The sequence below is a fragment of the Miniopterus natalensis genome, chromosome 1 (assembly GCF_054644295.1).
Source record: "Miniopterus natalensis isolate mMinNat1 chromosome 1, mMinNat1.hap1, whole genome shotgun sequence".
Lineage (NCBI taxonomy): Eukaryota > Metazoa > Chordata > Mammalia > Chiroptera > Miniopteridae > Miniopterus > Miniopterus natalensis.
This window is the reverse complement of record NC_142081.1, coordinates 2,353,242-2,373,282: the sequence shown is the minus strand read 5'-3', so window position 1 is coordinate 2,373,282 and position 20,041 is coordinate 2,353,242. Positions and strand designations below refer to the sequence as shown.

At 52.4% G+C, this 20,041-nt stretch overlaps 1 pseudogene; it reads right to left on the bottom strand.

Moving 5' to 3' along the window:
- Window positions 1-11,694: 11,694 nt before the first annotated feature.
- LOC148093976 (ras-related protein Rap-2c pseudogene) lies at window positions 11,695-12,878 on the bottom strand (annotated as a pseudogene).
- Window positions 12,879-20,041: the final 7,163 nt, after the last annotated feature.

Genomic DNA, 20,041 nt, shown 5'->3' with positions numbered 1-20,041 from the left:
AGATGAAATGAAAGAACACTAGAGAGTAACTTGAAGCCGCGTGAGAAATGGAGATCTGGGTAAAGGTAAAGACAGACCGCTGTAAACACTGGTGTTGTTGCAACAATGGTTTGTAACGGTGCTTTTGCTTCTTTCCTACGTGACTAAAGCATTTAAAGAAAAAAAATTATGAGTGTAAAAGCTGGTCTTACTGTAACGTGGGTGGATAACTCCAAATCTTGTTTTCTACATAGTTAAGGAGACTAAGTGTAGCGTAGCGTAAGTGCCCGGCATTCAGCTTATGGTTGCTGAGGCCTCCATTTAGAAAGACACACATTTTAAATAAACATAGGAGCCTGGCCATGGTTGAGCATTGACCTACGATCCAGGAGACCCTGGTTCAATTCCCAGTCGGGGCACATGCCCGGGTTGCCGGCTTCATCTCCAGTGAGGGGCCTGCAGCAGGCAGCCGATCAATGACTCTCTCATCATTGATGTTTCTCTATCTCTATCCCTCTCCCTTCCTCTCTCTGAAACCAATAAAGATATATATTTTTTTAAAGTAAAATAAATAAATAAATAAATAAACAAACATATGACACGGCTACTAGTAAATCAACCAGTTAAGAAACTAGGCCACCCACACCCATGAAGTTCCCCTTTCAGAAAACCCTGGGTGACCTGAAAAGCTGATCACTTAAGTGATCCTACCTCCACGCTCCCACACCCTAATTCCCACTCTTCTGCTTCGAATTAGCTAATAATAAGTGACCCTGAAAAATCCCAAACACCCCACCCTCAGGCCCTAATGGAGGCAAACCCCCAAGTCCATGTTCTCTCTCTCTCCTCACCGCCTTGCTATGTGACCCTTGGGTGTGCTGTGTACTCTCCAGGACCTGTGAGTCATAAAGCTAGTTCTTCAAGTTCCCTGTTAATTTTTTGCTGAAGTGCATCCCACAGTCATAATAAGAAACACAAGAGCCAGTCCAGCCACAACATTGGCCCTCGTAAGAGAAATGCCTGTGGATTCACTGTGAGTAATATGGGCCCAGGCCAGTGCCTCTGACGCTCCAGCTGAGAGCATCACCATCAAAAGGCTGGGACAATAATTCGTACAGATGTAATTTTGTATATCAACAACAGAAAGGGGTGGGCTAGAGCTGTAAAGGAATGTCTGTGAAGTTAAGCTCATGTAAATTCCAATTAGGGTGTTGTAATGTTAGGATGTTAAATGTAATGCCCATGGTAGCCACAAAGAAAATAGCTATAGAATATACACAAAAGGAAATTAGAAAGGAATTTAAATGTTTCACTACAAAAAACCCCCAATGAATCACAAAAGATAGTAAAGCAGGAAATGAGAAACAAAAAAGCTATAAGGCATATAGAAAACAGAAAAGCACAATGACAGAATTGAATCTCTCCTTATCAGTGATTACTTTAAATGTAAATGGATTACACTCTCCAATCAAAAGACAGAGATTGGTAAAAGGGATTAAAACATGATCTAATTATATGCTGTCCACAAGAGACTCACTTGAGATCCAAAGACACAAACTGATTGAAAGTAAAAGGATGGAAAAATGATATTCCATGCAAATACTAATCAACAGAGATCATGGGTGACTATACTCATATCAGACAAAATAGGCTTTAAATCAATAAAGAGACAAAGAAGGACATTACGTGTTAATTAAAGTTTTAATACAGCAAGAAGATATAACAACTATAAATATTTACACACCTAATCACAGACTTATCAAAGTATTTTTAGCAAAAACTAACAGAATGGAAGAGAGAAATGGACAGTTCTACAACCATAGTCAGAGACTTCAATACCTCACTCACAATAATGGATAGAACAACTAGACAGAAGACAAGTAGGGAAACAGAGGACTTAAACAACGTAACAAACCAACTAAATCTAACAGACAGTCTATCCACCAGCAGCAAACACATTCTTCTCAAGTGCACGTGGACCACTAATTATGTCTCAACACAGTTTGAAAGACAAACATCAAATATCAAAAACAAGAAAATTTATACAATTGTGAAAATTAAACACTGCACTTTTAAACAACCAAGGGATCAAAGAAAAAAGTTACAAGGGAAATTAGAAAATACGTAGAGATGAATAAAATTGAAAACACAACGTACCAAAACTTATGGGATGCAGCAAAAGCAGTGCTAACGGGGAAATTTATAGCTATAAATGCTTACATTAAGAAACAAGAACAGCCCGGCCAGTGGGGTTCAGTGGTTGAGCATCGGCCCATGAACCAAGAGGTCACCGGTTCAATTCCCGGTCAGGGCACATGCCCGGGTTGCAGGCTTTATCCCCAGTAGGGGGCGTGCAGGAGGCAGCCCATCAAAGACTCTCATCATTGACGTTTCTATCTCTCTCTCCCTCTCTCTTCCTCTCTCTGAAATCAATAATAAATAATAAATAATAAATAAATAAATAAAATGCACATGGAATCTCAAGGGACCATGAACACGGGAGCCAAAACAATCTTGAGAAAGAACAAACCTGGGGGACTTCCTGATTTCAAAACTACTGCGAAGCTGAAGTAATCAAACAGCGTAGTTTTGCCATAAAGACAGACACGGCCAAATGATTTTTGTCAAGGACGCCAAGGCCATTCAATGAGGAGGGAACGGTTCTTTCAGCACGTGGTGCTGGGAAACTGGACATCCACGGGCGGAAGAATGAAACTGCACCTGTCTACAGTACTACGTACAGAAAGGAACTCAAAACAGATCCAGGACCACCCTGGCCGGGCAGCTCCGTGGGTTAGAGGCTTTCCCCGGTGCACCAAGGTTTCGGGTCCCGTCCCCAGTCAGGGCACACACAAGAATCAACCAAGGATGCGTCAGTAAGGGAACAACACGTCCGTGTTTCTCTCTCTCTCTCCCTCACATCAGTCAATCACTCAATAAAAAAGGGAGGAAGCCCTGGCTGGTCTGGCCCAGTGGTTGGCGCGGGTCCACCCTCGGACAGAAAGGTCATAGCTTTGATTCCCGGTCAGGGGCACATACCTGGGCTGCAGGTTCGGTGCCCAGGCCCAGTTGGGGCACGACAGGGTCCCACGACAGGGTCCCACTGAGATGAGGCACTTACAGTTACCAAGTCCATGAAGACAGAAGGCGCACTGGTGGTTGCGGGGGGGGGGGGGCAGTTATTTACCAGGTGCAGTTTCAGGTTATAAGATGGAGGGGATTATAGGGATGGATGTGGTGGCTGTGCAACAGTGGGAATGTACTTAACACCACTGAGCGGTAACCAAAAAGAGGTTAAGATGGCAAATTTTGCCCGGCCGGGCGTGGCTCAGCGGTTGAGCGTTGACCTGGGATCCAGGCGATCGGGGTTCGATCCCTGGTCAGGGCACATGCCCGGGTTGCGGGCTCGATCAATGACTCTCTCATCATTGATGTTTCTATCTCTTTCTCCCTCTCCTTTCCTCTCTCTGAAATCAATAAAGATATATTTTAAAAAAAAACAAAACATGGCAAATTTTATGTTATGCGTGTGTTTTGACACGAAAATATACGCATACCTTGTATCGCGCATGCATAACATGTGGATAAACTGTTAGCATACGATCACATGGCTGGGGAATAAAATTACCTGCCTAGGTGCAACCTGAGATGCCAGGCGAAGGCGACCAAGCCGTCCCGGGACGAGCGGTGTGCGGAGGCGGCTTTCCCCCGCAGCCTGGCACTGCTCCCTGCGGGCACCGCCGCCGGGCAGACGGCCCTGGAGGGGGGCAGCGGCCGTTACCTCGGGCAGATCCCCCACTCGGAGACCTAAGGAGAAAAGCCGAACAAATTTAACGTATCAAAGCAAAGGGAAAGGGGCTGAATATCTCCACCAAACTGCCAGTTATTGAGCGCTTGGGGACCAAGGGCTGGGGGGAGACAGGGCGGGCAAGGCCAGGGCCATGAGTGCCCCCCAGTAGGGAAGAGGCACGCAGGCCCCCTCTGCGGGTACACGCCCTCCCCTTTACGTCACACCTGCTCCGCTTCGGAGCAGAGGGAACCTCCTCCTCCTTGCTCACAGCTGCATAGGTCTCCATTGTTCAGACGCCGTGGTCGTGTCCCCGGGGTCACTGGCGGGCACCTAGGGAGTTTCCAACATCCTGCGGCTGCGGTCAGCGTAAGTGGCCTGCAACCTGCGTGGCTGTGCGTGGATGTTAGAGCGTCACTAAGACACACCCCTAGAATTTACCAAACGGTATGCTTCAAATACAGGGTGTCCCCCAAACCCGAATATGCACTTTAACAGCTGATAGCTCAATTTTGAAAATGGATTTTAATAAACACTGACTTTATAATTCTTCAAAGTGTGTGTACACATTTTTGGGAGGGACACCCTATATATGCAACTAATTGCACGCTAATTATACCTGACAGCTGTTCCTTTAAAGTCGTGGAGACATGCTCATTTCTTTCTCCCATTGTGACCGGCAGTTAGACGGCTGTGAGCAGAGCAAGGACCATGGGCCAGGTACAGAAGGGACCTGACCTTTCCTCCCTGGAGGCAGCATCTAGGCCTCAGTTGTGTTTCAGCTCCAGGCCCAGAAAGGCAGCAAATCCAGACAAGTGGCCCCACACCTAACCCCAGGGCCAGCTGCATTGACCGATGGGCCCTGCCCTGGTGCCGACCAATCAGTCAGTGGAGACCTAGACACCGAGCGGACCGACACACCTGGAAAGCTGCTGAATATTCTATGGGGATTCTCCCCTGGCACCGCCCCTAAGATTTCCACCCTTAAACGCTTGTAGGACCCAGTGTGCTCCCCCTGGGGCACCTTCCCCCTCCTGCTCGCCCCCCTCCCCCCAGGTGCCTCGCCCGGGTCTTCTTCACTTCTGAGCTCCAAGGGCCCTTCCTTTGCCTCTATAACTTGTTTCCTAAGCCCATTTCTTCTGCAAATTGCTTCTTCCACCTCTGTAATTTTATAAATAGATGCTCTCTTACAGTTTGAGTCCCTCCCAGCCAGACCTCAAGTGCCAGGGTTGCTGAACCCAGGGCCGGTCTGACCCCACCTGTCTATCACCTGGTGTGGTTCCGGCCACAGCCAACACCATCGCTGTGAAAAAACAAACTATTTAATTGTCTCCTGGTCTGGCAACATTGTGAGGAAATTGTCTTATCCTTGGAAGACTGAATTGGCATTAGTCTTTTTGGAATTAATTTAAGCAGCATCCATCAAAAAGTGTTTCTATCCTGGGGGGGGGGAGTATATGTGTTCCTTATTTGGCTCTTATTAAGATCTTATTAATTTTTTTCTCTTTTTGTCTCAGTAAAATTGACCTCCACAGGTCTGTTTTGTATTTTGTTTTTTTGCTTCTGTGGCCAACTAGAGAGTTTCCAGAGCTGGGCCTTTAAAAACAAAAGTCTACATAATTAACAAAAGGAACCTACAAAAGTCAAAGATGTCTCCTTCCCCTGAAATCAGGGGGAAAAAAGATACCATCCTGCGCTATAAAACTCAAAGGATTCGGTTTGATAAGGTGTTGAATCTGACCGTTTACCAGAGCAGAAATCGACTTTTTCTCTGCAAAACCGGGACTCGTCTGAACATTCCCAGCGATCGCCAACCTGTTCCTCTCTCGTTACAATGAATCTGTTATTTAAACAGCAGGGTTTACAATGTTTCTAAGACTTTAAAAAGCTGCCATGGCCTCTGAAGGTAACTCCAGGCAGAAACCTGGACCTCGGCTTGCTGGTCTCAGTTGACGACTGTCACCCTGTCACATCCCGGAATGACGCTTCCGGATTCCCAAACAGTCAGGCACCGGGGAGATTTCTCAGACAGACAGGGGACAGACAGGGGACAGACAGGGGACAGACAGGAGACGCGCTGCCTCGGGTGGATTTCTCAACCGAATGAAGAGCTGGGGAGCTCCAGGGTCGCCTTGAGCAGGATCTCCAAGGAAATGACTCTACTTGCAGGGAACGCACGTGTCAGGAATAACAGGGCAAGTACACGTCCCATATCTACAAGGGCTCTCATTGTAGGGAAAACCAGAAAATCCCAAAATATCCAGCAAACAATTAACATTTCACATGGCAGGGTGGCCATCCAAAGAGGAGCCGGGTCATTGTCAGTGATGGGGGTGAGGGTGGGGCTGGGGGTGTCCATGACCTGACGCAAAGTGGAAAATGCAGATTCGCAGAACAGTGTCCAGAGCAGGCTTGCTACGTAAATATCCACATGTTTGCACCAAATTGATGGCATGGCGAACGCCTGGGGAGGGACTGGATGGGCTGAGAGGAAAGGGGTGGCATCGGCCTGTACCCACATAATTCTTACAATCTAAGGGAGGGGGTGACTCTTCTTTGTTCATATTTTTAAAAAGAATACATGACTTCATACAAACAGGGTGGGGAAAGGCATTGAAGACCCACCCATGTCTGTAGCGCTTGAGCCTATTGGGATTATGAGTAATTTTAAATTTCTTACTTTGATATTTTACTTAGTTTGGACACTTTCTCCAATGAAGTGCTTTTGAAGTAGAAAATAATTTTTTTTGAAGCCTATACAATAGAGGGAAGGACGCATAGGATCTTGCATAAAAATGGGACTTGTCACGCTGGCATCTTGTGCGAGGGGCAGGAGGGAGGGGCGAGTCCCCGAAGGCCGGGCTGGGACTCCTCCCAGCAGGATTGGCCGATTCTTCTGCAAGTTATTCCAGAGGAGTTCAGTCCAGGTCAAGGACGGAGGGGCTGGTGGGCCTGGATTTAGTCTGGGGAAGGAGGAGGCAGGGTGGGCAGTCTTGACCCTTCCGGAAAAGCCAGGGCTGACCTCACGCTTTGGCCAGGCCCCAGCCTGGAGCCTTGCAGAGCACAGCCAGGAAGGGGGGAGGGAGGAGCAGTTGTGGACCCCAAGACCGGCAGTAAAATCTCACCACTCTCACTGCCTGTTTCACCCGGTTAAGAGGAGCTAGTCTTGGTTTCGGGCAGCGCCACCCAGAGGAGGAGACCATGCTGGGGCTGCCAAGTACCCACGGGGTGTCTGCCCAGGAAGCTGTCATTGGGGTTACAGGGTGAAAGGGCAGCTGGGTCTGGTTTGGTCAGCAGAGGGGCAGCTGTTTCTTAGGGGTGGGCAAAGGCTGGAACTTCAAGGGCAGGAACTGTCTCCCAGGACCAGCCTTCCCATGCCCTCTAGTTGCCCTGACCTTCGCCCTGGGAATAGAGACCGGGCCCCGTGTGTCCTCGGTCCTTCTCCAGCCCAATGAGGCTGCAGAGGCCCACTTTAGCCAAAGGGGCTCTGCCTCAGCCCCCCACAACCCTCCGCTCCCAGTCTCCCCCGAGTGCCCGAGCTCTGCAGTCTGTACCACTTTACACAGAGGTGGGATTTGGAAAAACAGGAGAAAGGGGAACTCTCATTTCTCCAAAGCAACCCGAGGATTGTTCCAGAATCCTTAAGCAAGGGTGGGCTGCCTTGCCAACTTCGAGATCAGCTCTAAGGAGAAGCCATCCCGCTGACACACGCCCTGGCCGCCCTGTCCACATCCCTCGCCCCTCAGACCCCTGGCGTGGGGATAGGGCACAGGGTCCAGACTGCTGCGCCTTCCCTGCGTGCTCCCTGCCGGTGGCAGCCCAGGGCCCTCCAAAGGCCGCAATCTCCCCCACATCCTGGGAAAGGCGTGCCAGCCTTGGGGCAGGCACTTCCACGGACAGGCGTGGCCACCGCCAGAAGGGCCTCAGTCAGGCAGTGGTCCCAGGCATCGCGCAGGACTGTGGGTGGGACACTCAGCCTCACAGAGTGAGTGTCCTGGGCACTGTGGGCACAGAAACCATGGCCATGGAGAAAGCTCGGGGGGGGGGGGTCCCTGCCCCCAGGGGGCCTTCAGAGAACAGGTTCCCTGGGACATGGGACACCCAGGCTTTGCAGGAGGTTCTCTGGGGGGTTGCAGGCCCTGTCTGGACACCTTGACGGGAGGATCCCAGAGGCCGCAGCTTCTCTTCCCCTGAGCTGGTTCTGCCCCTTAGTGGTGGCGAGAGGGATGTGCCTGCCCTGGGCACCTTTTCAGGCCTCCCCAGTGCGTGGCCCATGACCCAGGTCTCCCTGCAGAGCAGTCCCCACGCCCCTCAACACCCAGGACACTGAAAAGCCACCCAAGACAAAGCAGGGATGGACAGGAGCACTTCGTGCTGAAGTGCAGCTGAAACAACCTTGAAATCTGTGAGCATATAACGTTTAAAAATGTAAGTTTAAATTGTCGCTAAGGATGTAATTTCTGGGCATTGCCAGAATTTTAACATTGACATTTTATTTATTTATTTTTAAAAATATAAGTTTTTATTGATTTTCTTAGAGAGAAAGGAAGGAAGAGGGAGAGAAACATTGCTGTGAGAGAGACGTACGGATCAGCAGGGATCGAACCCGAAACCCGGGCATGTGCCCTGACCAGGAATCAAGCCAGTGACCTTCCGGTGCAGGGGACGCCGCCCAACCCACCGAGCCACACGGGCCAGGGCTAACATTGACATTTTAAAACGAAACTGCTGCCCTGGCCGGTTTTGCTCAGTGGTTAGAGCATCAGCCCATGGACTGAAGAGTCCTGGGTTCGATTCTGGCCAAGGGCACGCACCTTGGTTGCAGGCTCAAACCCTAGCCCCTGGTCAAGGCGTGTGCAAGAGGCAGCCAATCAATGTGTCGCTCACATGGATGTCTCTCTCCTCCCCCCTTCCACTTTCTCTGAAAAGCAATGGGAAAAATATCCTCAGGTGAGAATTAATAAAATAAAATAATAAAATAAAATAAAATAAAAAATAAAATAAATTAAATTAAATCAAATCAAATTAAAAAAATAAAATAATAAAACAAAACAAAATAAAATAAAATAAAATAAAATAAAATAAAAAAATAAAACTGCCACATCGCTCTTGCAAATGTATCTAACGGAATCTAAACACCATAGCGATGTAAACAAATGCATTGAGATATAACGTACATCAGGGGAGTGCGCACATCTTGAGTGTAACCTACAGCTGTAGAACTGATAGGACCAGATCAAGACGGGGACAGTCCCCGACCCCTCTGCTCCTTCGTGCGCTTCCCCGGGCAGGCCTTCTTGTGACGCCTGTCACCGTGCATTAACTTTGTCTGTCTTTGAACTTCATATAAACAGAATCACACATGTTCTCTTTTGTGTCTGACGTCTTTCACCTAACACTGTGTCTGCATTTGGAGCTGGGGTCTTGAGAGAGGTCATCAAGTTCCAATATGGACATTCAGGCGGGCCCCAATGCACTGTGACTGGTGTGTTTCTAAGGAGAGATTGGGGCGGAGAGGGAAGACATGTGAAGACACAGGGAGGAGACAGATGTGACAGGAGGAGAGAGGCCCGACGAGCCAGCTCTGATCTCAGCACCTGGCGAACGGCTTTTCCCAGAACTGGGGCCGTGGGGGGACCCCAAGGGCGAGCGACGCAGGGATCGGCGCTTTGGGGATGTAACCTCGGCAGTGACATGCGTCACCTTTGTCAGTTGTAGCCCTTAGAAGAGAATCACTAGGTCCTGCCCATCCCTGAGGGGAGGGAGTCACACGAGGAGGAGGCAGGGTCTTCGGGGGGGGGGTCTCAGAGGCTGCCCCCCAGGGACCGAGTGAGACCTCAGGAACCACCAAGACAGGGACAGCACACAATTTTAAAAGGTGGCAAATCGTGCAGGCACTTCACAGAAGAGGAAATTAAATGTCATTGAAAACCCTACAAATGGACCCTCAACAGCACCGGCCGTCTGAGTAACACAAACGGAAACCACAGCCCACGGGCAGGAGAAGCATCTGGCCGCGCACCTGAGTCTCGAGGCATCAGAAGGGCACCTTGCTTGTGGGTGTGTGAGCGTCATGCCCCTTAGGGACCCTGCGCCCTCCTGGTTACACTGAGCACGCACACAGCCTACCACCCGGGGGCCACCTGCGGGTGACGAGATCTCAACAGCACCTGCTGACAAACAGCCTGCCCGGTTCACGGGTCCCTCCCCTGGGCCCAGGGCTCCAGGTCCCACAGCCACGCCTGCTGCTTGCATTTAGGACTCACATGACTCCAGAGGAACTGCAGACAACTCATGTGTGACGTGTGTAAGTTAGAAATTAAAAACTTCAGAAGAGAAAGAAAACACAGTGTGCAGGCCTGTGATTTTATGCGTATTTGTGTGTGTGTGCGCGCGAGTGTGCATGCATGTGTGTGTGCGTGTGCATGCACACTCAGAGGGCTCCTGAGGTCACAGGAGCCGAGCAGGGGGACTGAGCGTTCCTCACACTGCCCGGTCAGCCAGGAACAGCCCTGGGCCCTAATCTGAAATCTGGATCTGAGTGGGAGTGACCGAGGTGCTCCGTAGGAACAGAAAGGGAGAAATAGCCCCTTGTAAATTTTTTCCTGCATCGAGCCTGATACCCAGAGGGCCCCAAGCCCTCTCCCCCTCCCGGAGGCCTCAGCGCAGGCAGGTGGCCAGTCAGAAAGGCAGGGCAGGCAGGGTGGGCTGAGGGCCAGGGGCCGGGGGAGGGCTCACCCAGCTTGCAGGTCTTGGGGCCCAGCTCTCAATGCTGGGGACGGACGCTGGTCACTCCCTGCGGGCTTGCTCTGCACAGCCCAACACCAGCCCAGGATCAGTCTCGGGCGCGTGTCTGGGCTGCGACAGAGGAAGGGGCAGCTCTGGACAGAACAGCTGAGGCCAGGAGGGTGCTTCTCCCGCCCTCCACCTGCAGCCCCCTCCCCTCCTCCCTCTGTTTGAAATGTCCCCTTTAAGAAATGATGGCCCCAGAAGGGGGTTTGAGGGGACACTGCGAGGAGAAGTGACCCCAGAAGACAGAGGGCTAGAGAGGGGAGTGAGTTAGCTGGGTTCTAACCCCCACCCCATGTCCTGGGGAGAAAGGAAGAGATAAAAGACAGGGGATGTCCCAGCCTAGCCCTGTCCTGTGGCAAACTGTCAGGCCCTCCCTAGCTTAAAATATTTATGTTTTTTTCAATGTTACAATAAAATCCTTCCTCTATTCAAGCATCACATACAATATATGCAAAACTCCCAGAGCCGTGTACAACCATCACTTTATAATGTTCCTTTCACAAAAAGAACTATTTCCGATCACAGGCACCGTTTTAAGCTTTCTTGTTTATTTATTTTAGAAGGGTGTTCAAATGGTAAAGTTAGGTTTTTAAATGTGAAAAATGTGTTGCAGCGGGCGGGCGAGGTAAAATTGTTTCCTTGTGCAAATAAACACAAGCCACTCACATCAAAGACACATTGTTAAAACTAAGAAACAATATTTTTAAACCAGGGCAAGAAAAGTCTCCTGTGTCGTTATGTGAGGACCAGAGTCACACTGTTTTGAATCTTATAGGGTCCCCCCCAAAAATGTATACACACACTTTGAATAATTATAAAGGCCAATGTATATTAAAATGCATTTCAGTTTCAAAACTGAGCTATCAGTTGTTACAATGTACATACATTGTACTTGGGCGTCCAGTGTCCCTGTTAAATCACACAGGTATTCACACAAAATGTCCCGCTCGGCCAAACGAGAGAAAAGCCACTGACCGCCGAGGGCACGTTTGCAAAAACACGCAGGGACTCGAGGTGCCCTTTTCCCTCCAGTTACCAACCTGTTTCCTGGAAAGTACCTGAAAAGCAAAGCGACAGTGTAGACAGTGTAGGGAAACTCCCCAAGTTGTAGCTTTAAGTACTCGAAAGACAAATAGTAAAAAGTATCAACTTCTAAAGTCGTTTTATTTCCATTCAATGTACAGATGCAGAAAGCAACCGGGTGTCCAGGATGGAAAGGCAGGCAGAGCTGAGCCCTTTGTGTGAGGACAGCTGTCCCTCCCGCAGGGTTACAGTATCCCCTCCAAACCAGCCCTCCCGTGTCAGAGCTATATTTAGAGAAACAAGAGGAAAATGTTCCTGCCGCCATTCAAGGGGTGAGCAGAGGGGAGCCCACGGAAACCCAGGCTCCAGTCCATGTTCCTCCATCGATGGCAAGTGTCCGATGGTGGCATGGGAAGGTGTCGATTTATTTATTTTTTTAAATCCTCTGTAACAAATTCGACTCGAAGAGAGGGGTCGGGAAATACTCGGTTTTCCGCCTCATAAAGCACCGTCAGAGGAAAAGAGTTGCAAAGCTTTCGCCAAGGATTTAGGGAGCCCCGCGGAGTTTGAAGCACAGGTTTGGGTTAATGCGCAGAAGTCACCACCCATTTCCAGCTGGGTAACTTTCTTTAAAAAAGGCGGACAGGAATGCTGAGCTCGGGGCCCATGAAGAGGAGAACTGCCCCGCTGGGCGTCAGCCGATGAATCTCTCCGAGGGCCACGCGACCTGGGCGCTGGTGGGCGCGGGCCGGGCCTCCTCCTCGGGCGGGGCCAGGGCCTCCATCTCGCGCACCACCTGCGTGAACACCTGGTCCACCATCAGTTTGCTCTTGGCCGTGACCTCCAGGAACGGGCAGCGCCACTCGCGGGCCAGCGCGCGGCCGCGCGCCGTCAGCACCTGGCGCTCGGCGTCCAGGTCGGCCTTGGTGCCCACCAGCACCAGCGGCACGGCCTTGGGCCCCCGCAGCCGGCCCATGCGCTCCCGCAGCGGCCGCACCGCCTCGAAGGAGGCCTCGCTGCACACGCTGTAGAGCACCACGAAGCCGTCGCTGTTCTTGATGTACAGGTCCTTGAGGGTGACCAGGTGCTCGGCGCCCACCGTGTCCACGATCTCCAGCAGCGCGGGCGCCGCGTTCACCTCGATCACCTTGCTGAAGAGGTCCTCCACCGACGGCTCGCACTGCTCGGGGAAGCGGCCGCAGGCGAACTGCGTGGCCAGCGCCGTCTTGCCCACGTTCACGCTGCCCAGCAGCACCACCCGGTAGCCCTTGGCGGGGCGCAGCACCAGGCCGGCCATGGCGGGACCGCGGGGAATGGCGCGCGGGGCGGGGCGGGGCGGGGCGGGGCGGGGCGGGGGGCGCGCGGGCGGGGAGGAGGGAGGGGCCGAGCGCGGGGAGGGGCCCCCGCTGGGCGCGCGGGCAGGGGCGCGGGGCCGGGTGGGCGTCTTTGCGCGCAGGGCCAGGGTCTGCACCCCGCCGCCGAGACGGGGTCCCGCAGCCTGGGCCCCGCGCGCCTCTCCGCCCTCCCCGGTGTGCGCCCCGGCGGAGGCTCGGGTCCCCGCCGCCCCTCAACCCCGACTCCGATCCCCGCGCGGCCAGCCCCGGCTCGGCCCCTCTCCCAGCCTCCCCGGGACGCGCAGCCCGGCCCCTCCGCCCGCCCCCGCCCCGCGCTCACCCTCCCGAGCTGAGCCCCTGGTCCGCCGCCCAGGAGGTAACCCGATCCTTCCACGTCAACCCGGGAAATGCGCGGGTCCCCACCCTTTCTGAGCCAGCCCCGTGGCCGGAAGCCAGGCCGGCCTCCTCCAGGTCAGGCCTGACTGGCTGCGCAGCTGGGGCCCCTCTCCAGGCCGGGAGGACCCCAGAAAGGGGGACCTGGGAGGGAGCTGCAGACCCAGAGTCTCAGGTGACTCCTGGGCCCTTCTGGGCCCGGGGTCCCTCCTGTCTGGCGTCGCTGCGCTCCCTGTGGTCCCCTCTTGTCGTGGAGCCCGAGGGAACTTTATAAAATGTGAGCCACACTCCACCGCCCACGGAAACCGGCCCAGCTCTGCACCGCGCGCTCCTAACCCAGAGGGCAGCGACCGCGGGACTCGCCACCCACACCTGCAACTTTCCACCGGGGAGCCCGGGGGAGAGGCTTGGGGCCCCCTACTTATAAAAAGGGGCCTCCAGGCCTGACTCCCCTGACACCGGGCTCTCCCCAGCTCCCGGCTACTCGGCCTTCTCACTACTCCCTGGTTTCAGAGGAGAAAGGCTGGGGACCTGGGGGGCTGGGGGCTGGGACAGTGGGGCCTGGGCAGAGAGTCCTGGAATCATCCAAATGAGGGAACAAGGCCACCCTCTGTCCCAGGCACAAGCCGATGCCTTAGGGCTTTAGGCGACCTTGGGGCCTGGGCGGCGGGTGGAGGTGTCCCCGCTTTCCCTTTCCCTGGTGGGGTATCCCTGGCCCTCCCTCCCTCTGACCCTGACCCAGCCGGGATTTCCTGCCTCTGGCAGCATCGGTCGGAGATGAAATTTAAGTGACAAGAGTCTTGCACATGCCTGTCTGTGGCCCATCACGGGATGTGCCTTCTACCATCAGTGCGGAGGTGTCCTTAATACAGAATATTAACTATGTATTGAACAGCACAGACAACTCGATTTCTAAATAGAGAAATCCTACAAGACATTCTCTGGCTGCCAAGTAACAACACTGAAAATCACCTTTAAAAAACGGGAACCGCAGATGTCCTCCAGAGACCTGCAAGTTCAACCCAGGTTTCCACAGATAACTTCTGAGGGAACATGGGCAACTCGCTCTCGAAAAAGTCACAGAACACGCGAGGAAAAACGCCCCCCTGAGAGCCGGTGGAGACCCCAGGCCACAGGAGCGCATCCAGAAAGCCGCAGGTGTTGGCACTAACCAGACATGTAAAATAATTACACTGTGTGTGTTCAAAGGAATTTTTTGTAAACGCTTAAACAACGTGATCAAGGAACAAGAGGCTATAAAGTGTGGTCAAGTAATTTGAGAGCCCCCCCCCCCCGTAAAAAAAATCTAAATATGGGAAACGTAATTTACTATTTAATTAACATAAAGCACCCGCTGAGAGGTTAAACAGTAGATTAAACACAGCTGTGAGAAAACTAAGACCAACGTTATTCAGAGACGTGAAGAGTCCTGGGCTTGTCTTTCATCTAAGTGCCCTGTGCCTGCAGGAGACAGGGCTCTTCACGTGGCCATGAGGCTGCCCGACTCTCGTGCCGAATCTTAAATTGATAGTTGGCTAATTTGAGCCTGTGATTAATATTATTATGATGACTTTTAAAGCCATTACCAAAGCTCAGACAACCCCACAGTCCTATTACCATCGCCTCAATGCAATGAAAACACACCATAAAAACCCACGCTCACCTTCCACCTGCACCACACCCTGACCCGCGCCTGGTGAGTCATTGTAACGGTCACAGGCCAGGCTCACCACCAGCTCACTCAGCTCCTGCAGTAAGGGTCTCACAAGCGGGTCTGAAGGGCCCGTGATCCATCTTAAAATCCTACCCTGAAGCTCTCTTTCTAGAGCCACTCTGGTACTAATTCTCTTAACTCAAGTTTCCTCCAAAAGCGGAACCTGTGACATGAGAGATGATCTTACAGGCAAACAGTTTATTTTTGGAAGTGATGTCAGGGATCAGGAATGGGGGCCCCGGAAGGGAGACACAGGGAGGAGAAAGTCCCTCGCCAGAGCGTACTCTCGAGTTATCGGGACTGCGGGAGCACTCTGAGGGCCAGCGTAGAAGGCACCCCAGAATCGCCCACGGATGGCACAGGGCGAGGGAGCAGGCGCCCGCTGGCACCCGATCCTCAGGGCTCCAGGGCTGCCAGCAGACTGCCTCACTCTTCCAGGTGTGCACAAGTGCCAGCTGGGCTGAGTGCTCTCCAGGTGCATCCCAGGCAGCGGCCGTGGGGAGCCCAGGGTGGAAACCAAAGGGTACGCAGTACAACTGAGGCAAGGGGCAGCCGCTCCACCTGCACAGCCAGCTGGCTGCCGGAGGCGTGCCTAGAGCACAAAGGTGGGCCCAGAGTTTGTGGGGTGATGGCTGACATATGGCTGGCTCAGGTCTAATAGCCTGAAAATACTTAAGGGGGGGGGGGTAGGAGCATATTACCTACAGTGATCAGTATATCACTTATTTCCTTTTCTTTAAATATATCTTTATTGATTTCAGAGAGAGGAAGGGAGAGGGAGAGAGAGAGAGAAACATCAGTGATGAGAGTCATTGATCGGCTGCCTCCTGCACGCCCCCTGCTGGGGATCAAGCCCAGCGACCCGGGCATGTGCCCTGACCGGGAACCGAACCACGATCACTAGGACCATAGGTCGATGCTCAACCGCTGAGCCACGCCAGCCAGGCCACTTATTTCCTTTCTTTTATCTTATTGCTTTATCGAGTCTCAAAAAATAGCAATGTTGAGCCATCGAGGTAATAACTGATCTCTCTCTTCATTTCTAACAGAAAGGCCTTTACATCGCACCATTAATATGATGTAGACTTTTGCTCTCTAACCTATATTCTTTATTTTGAGAGGAAATTTTAGTCTATTTACACCTTACAATTTTCATTGGGAATCTCTGCTGGGTTTTTTGGTTGCTGATAAATTCATAAGGTTTTTCTCCTTTAATTTTGTGATTCATGGTTGATGGATTTGCTGCTGATAAATCCTTCTGTTTCTCACCTCATCTCCTACCACTCTTCTCGCTGCCTTCTGGACATAATGAGCTTCTTACTGTCCCTTTAGGGTGCAAGTCTGTGTTCCTCCTCACATTTGCTGTTCCCTGCTCCTGGAATACTGTTCCCCCAGATGTCTACGTGGCTCACTACCTCGTTCATTCGGGCCTCTTGCTCAACTGCCACTTACTTTATTTTTTTAAATATGTCTTTATTGATTTCAGAGAGAGGAAAGGAGAGGGAGAGAGAGAGAGAGAAACATCAATGATCAGAGTCATTAATCGGCTGCCTCCTGCACGCCCCCGACTGGGGATCAAGCCCACAACCCGGGCATGTGCCCTGACCAGGAATCGAACCCTGATCGCCTGGATCCTAGGTCGATGCCCAACCACTGAGCCACGCCCGGCCGGACTAATGCCACTTACTTTAAAGGGGTCTTCCCTTACCAGTTAGTATTGGTGGACTTGTATCCCCCCAGAATTCATACGTTGAAGTCCTAGCCCTCAGTACCTCAGAATGTGACCTTATTTGGAAACGAGGTCATTGTGGGTGCAATCAGTTAAATGAGGTCCTACTGGAGTAGGGTGGGCCCCTAATCCCATAGGACTAGCGTCCTTAAAATGGGGTAATTTGGGCACCGACATGCACACAGGAAGAACGCCACGTGAGGATGAAAGCAGAGGTTGGGGAGGTGTTTCTACAAGCCAAGGAACGCCAAAGCTTGTTGGCAAATCTTCAGGAGCTCGAGGAGAGGTGGGGAGCGGACTCTCCTCCCGGCCTGAAGGAATCAGCCCTGCCTGTACCTGGACGGAGGCCTGGCCTCCAGACTGTGAGACGTACATTTCTGTGTAAGGCACCCAGCGTGTGGGGCCTGGTCAGCAGCAGCCCCAGGAAGCTGACACATGGGTCTCCAAGAGGACTACGAATTCAACGCATGAGGTTTTGGAGTTCACGATTCCACCCACCACAAGCCCCTCGCCTACTGCCTGCTGTCTTTATCAGCGCAAGCTGCTCTAACAATACTGGGCACTTAGAAAACATTTACCTGTCACAGTTCTGGAAGCCGGGAGGTCCAAGGTCAAGGCAGATTCAGTGCCTGGTGAGGGCTCGATTGCTGGGTCACGGACAGCTGTGGTCTCACTGTGTCCTCACGGGTGGGAGGGGAGGGGAGCTCTTTGGTCCCTTTTATAAAGGGCACTAGTCCCATTGATAAAGGCCCCACCTCCTAATACCATCACTTTGGGGGTTAGGTTTCAACATGTGAATTTGAGGGGGGCACAGAGTACATCATATGAAATTATTTATGTGTTTATCGCTTCCCTCATTACAATGTAAGGCCCGTGAGGCCAGAGACAGTAGAGTGCTCACTGCCGAACCTGCAGTGTCTGGCACTGTCTCCCGTATGGCCGTAACTGCGCATCAGCTGCAATGCGTGGTCCGAAAATGTGAATTTTTTATCTAACGCAATTGAACAATTAGGAAAATATTTTAACGTAACGTGAAGCTTGCATTTTGTGTGATTTTGTGAGAAATGCTAGGCGAACGCAGAAAACTCCACCAGCTGAAGCGAGGTGTGCGGGTTAACACAAAACAGGTGCGCACAGCCCCCCCCCAGGGGCCCTCCCGCCTTCAGCCGCAGCCTCCCGGTGTTTACTTCCACAGTCCACGCCAGGCCTTTTCGAGCCGAGTGCCGTATTTACCGTAGTAGTTTTGTATTTATTAAAAAACAGTTCAGCATGTACAACTGTGCTACCCTTTTTTAAGGATCCTATTTATTTTTACTGTGTCACTGAAGTATTCTGAGTGTCTCGTCCCAACCCCACGGTCCCCGTGAGTCCCATGGCCTCTGTCCCACGGCACCCTGAATTTAGGAATGCGTATGACACAGCAGAGCAAAACCAAGCACACTGGTTGAGTGGTTGAACAACTGTTGCCTTTCTGGATTAAACCCTGATTTATCCTGTACATTAGCGTTTTCAGTACAGTAGTGAGATAAATTTTCTCACTGCTTGTTGAGGCCGTGGCATCCAAAAGGCTGTAGGGCATGGTATAGAGTGATGCAGGCTATGACAGAGCCCAGGAAGCAACGCCCTCATTCTGCCCAAGGCCCAAACCCTTGAGAAAAGTAACAAAGGAGACTCGAGAATATGTACATAAAATTATTCCCTTGTCACACAGGATGTCTGGTTTGGGGCAGATGCTTTAGCGGGCCGCACACGTGGCCTTCCTAAGCCTAAATCCCGCACGTGGACTCACCTGCCCAGCGGCAGACAGCGCCAGTGGGTGTGGGCCCTGAAACGAAGGCAGAGAGCTGCAGGTGGCAAACTTCACGCCATAGTCCAGGTGCCCCTGTGCCCGATCTCCTGGCCTCGTGGTGCCAGGAGCCTTTAGCTGTCCCGAGCGTCTGGCCCTGGCCGGAGGGAATCCCTCTGACATCCTGCCTCTTCCCAGGTGGGAGGAACTGGGGCCTCAGATCCTCTAGGCAGACAAGGGCCCGCATTCCCGGGAAGGAACTGCCACTGGCATCTGCAGGGCACAGCTGCGGGACGAGCAGGGAGCCCTGTAAGCCCGGGAAACGGTGCCAGCGGGCGCGCGGCTCTGCCAACCCGGACAACAGAGATGACACGTGGACGCAGCCCTCGCAAAGCAATAGAGGAGGTGAGGTAATGGGGCAAAATCTTCCTAAATTAGAAATTCTGGGTGAACGCTTACAAAATGCTTTATTGCGTAGCTGCCGCGGTGGAAAAGGGGAAACGCCTCAAACTAAGAAGCTGCTGAAAACCAAAGTGGAGGCAGCCTCCTCGGGAGTTTGCAATCTGGGGAACCAAGAGCGATGGGGTGATGGAGACTGGAGCCCAGGATCTGAGCCTTTATAAAGTTCCCGTCAGAGCCAAAACTCCCACACAACGCGACCCTGGGAGGGCCTTCTCCTAAAATTTCCCAGCCACCTGCAAAAGGAGAGAAGAAAACGTTTCCCCCGGGGCTCTCGCCAGGACAAAACAATGAAAGAGCTTCCCTAGGGTTTTTAACAAGGCCCCGCGGGAGGGGGAGGGATCAGGTATAAGTCAAACAGCCCCTCCAGGTCCTGGGAACAAGCTGGGAAATTAAGTTAAGTAGGTGCAGGCGATGGGTCCTTACAGCTCCCAGCCATAAAGGCCGCTCCCCTGGAGGGTGGGGGTCCTGTCATCATCCAATGTAAAGCTCGGGGTCCAAAGTTACAGAACATAGGAGGGGACGGGCCACCAGGAGCAAGAGCCAGCACGAACAGTGTCATCTTCAGGTGGTAGAATTGCCAGGTGAAAGCTGTAAGGTCAATCTGTTTAAAAAACAGCTACATTCTAGACGTGAGAAACAATGTAATTCTAATAAAAGCCTGCAGATTAAAGCAACTGCAAGAGAAAGAAAAAAAAAAGTCTGGCTTTTGCGGACTCCACGCATCACCCAGGCCGGAGGCAGTGACCGCAGGGCACTCAGGCTCTCTGGGGGGGCAGCCACGTGTGGCTCAGGGGGCTGCAGGCTGCCCGCCTGCCCCGGGGGCATGAAGCTCCAGCATCAGACGGGGACTCCCGGCCAGGGTCCCTCACTCGAGTTCTGCTAAGACAAGGCCTGGGAAACTCGGGGCCTCTCCCGGGAGGGCGCCCGGCCGGGGGGAGCTGGTCCAGCAGCACCGGTTCCGCCTGCGTTTCCGGCTTCCGCTCCGGGCACTGCCCGGGGTGAAGAAGCGGTCACTGCTGCCCCTTTACAGGACCCGTGTCCT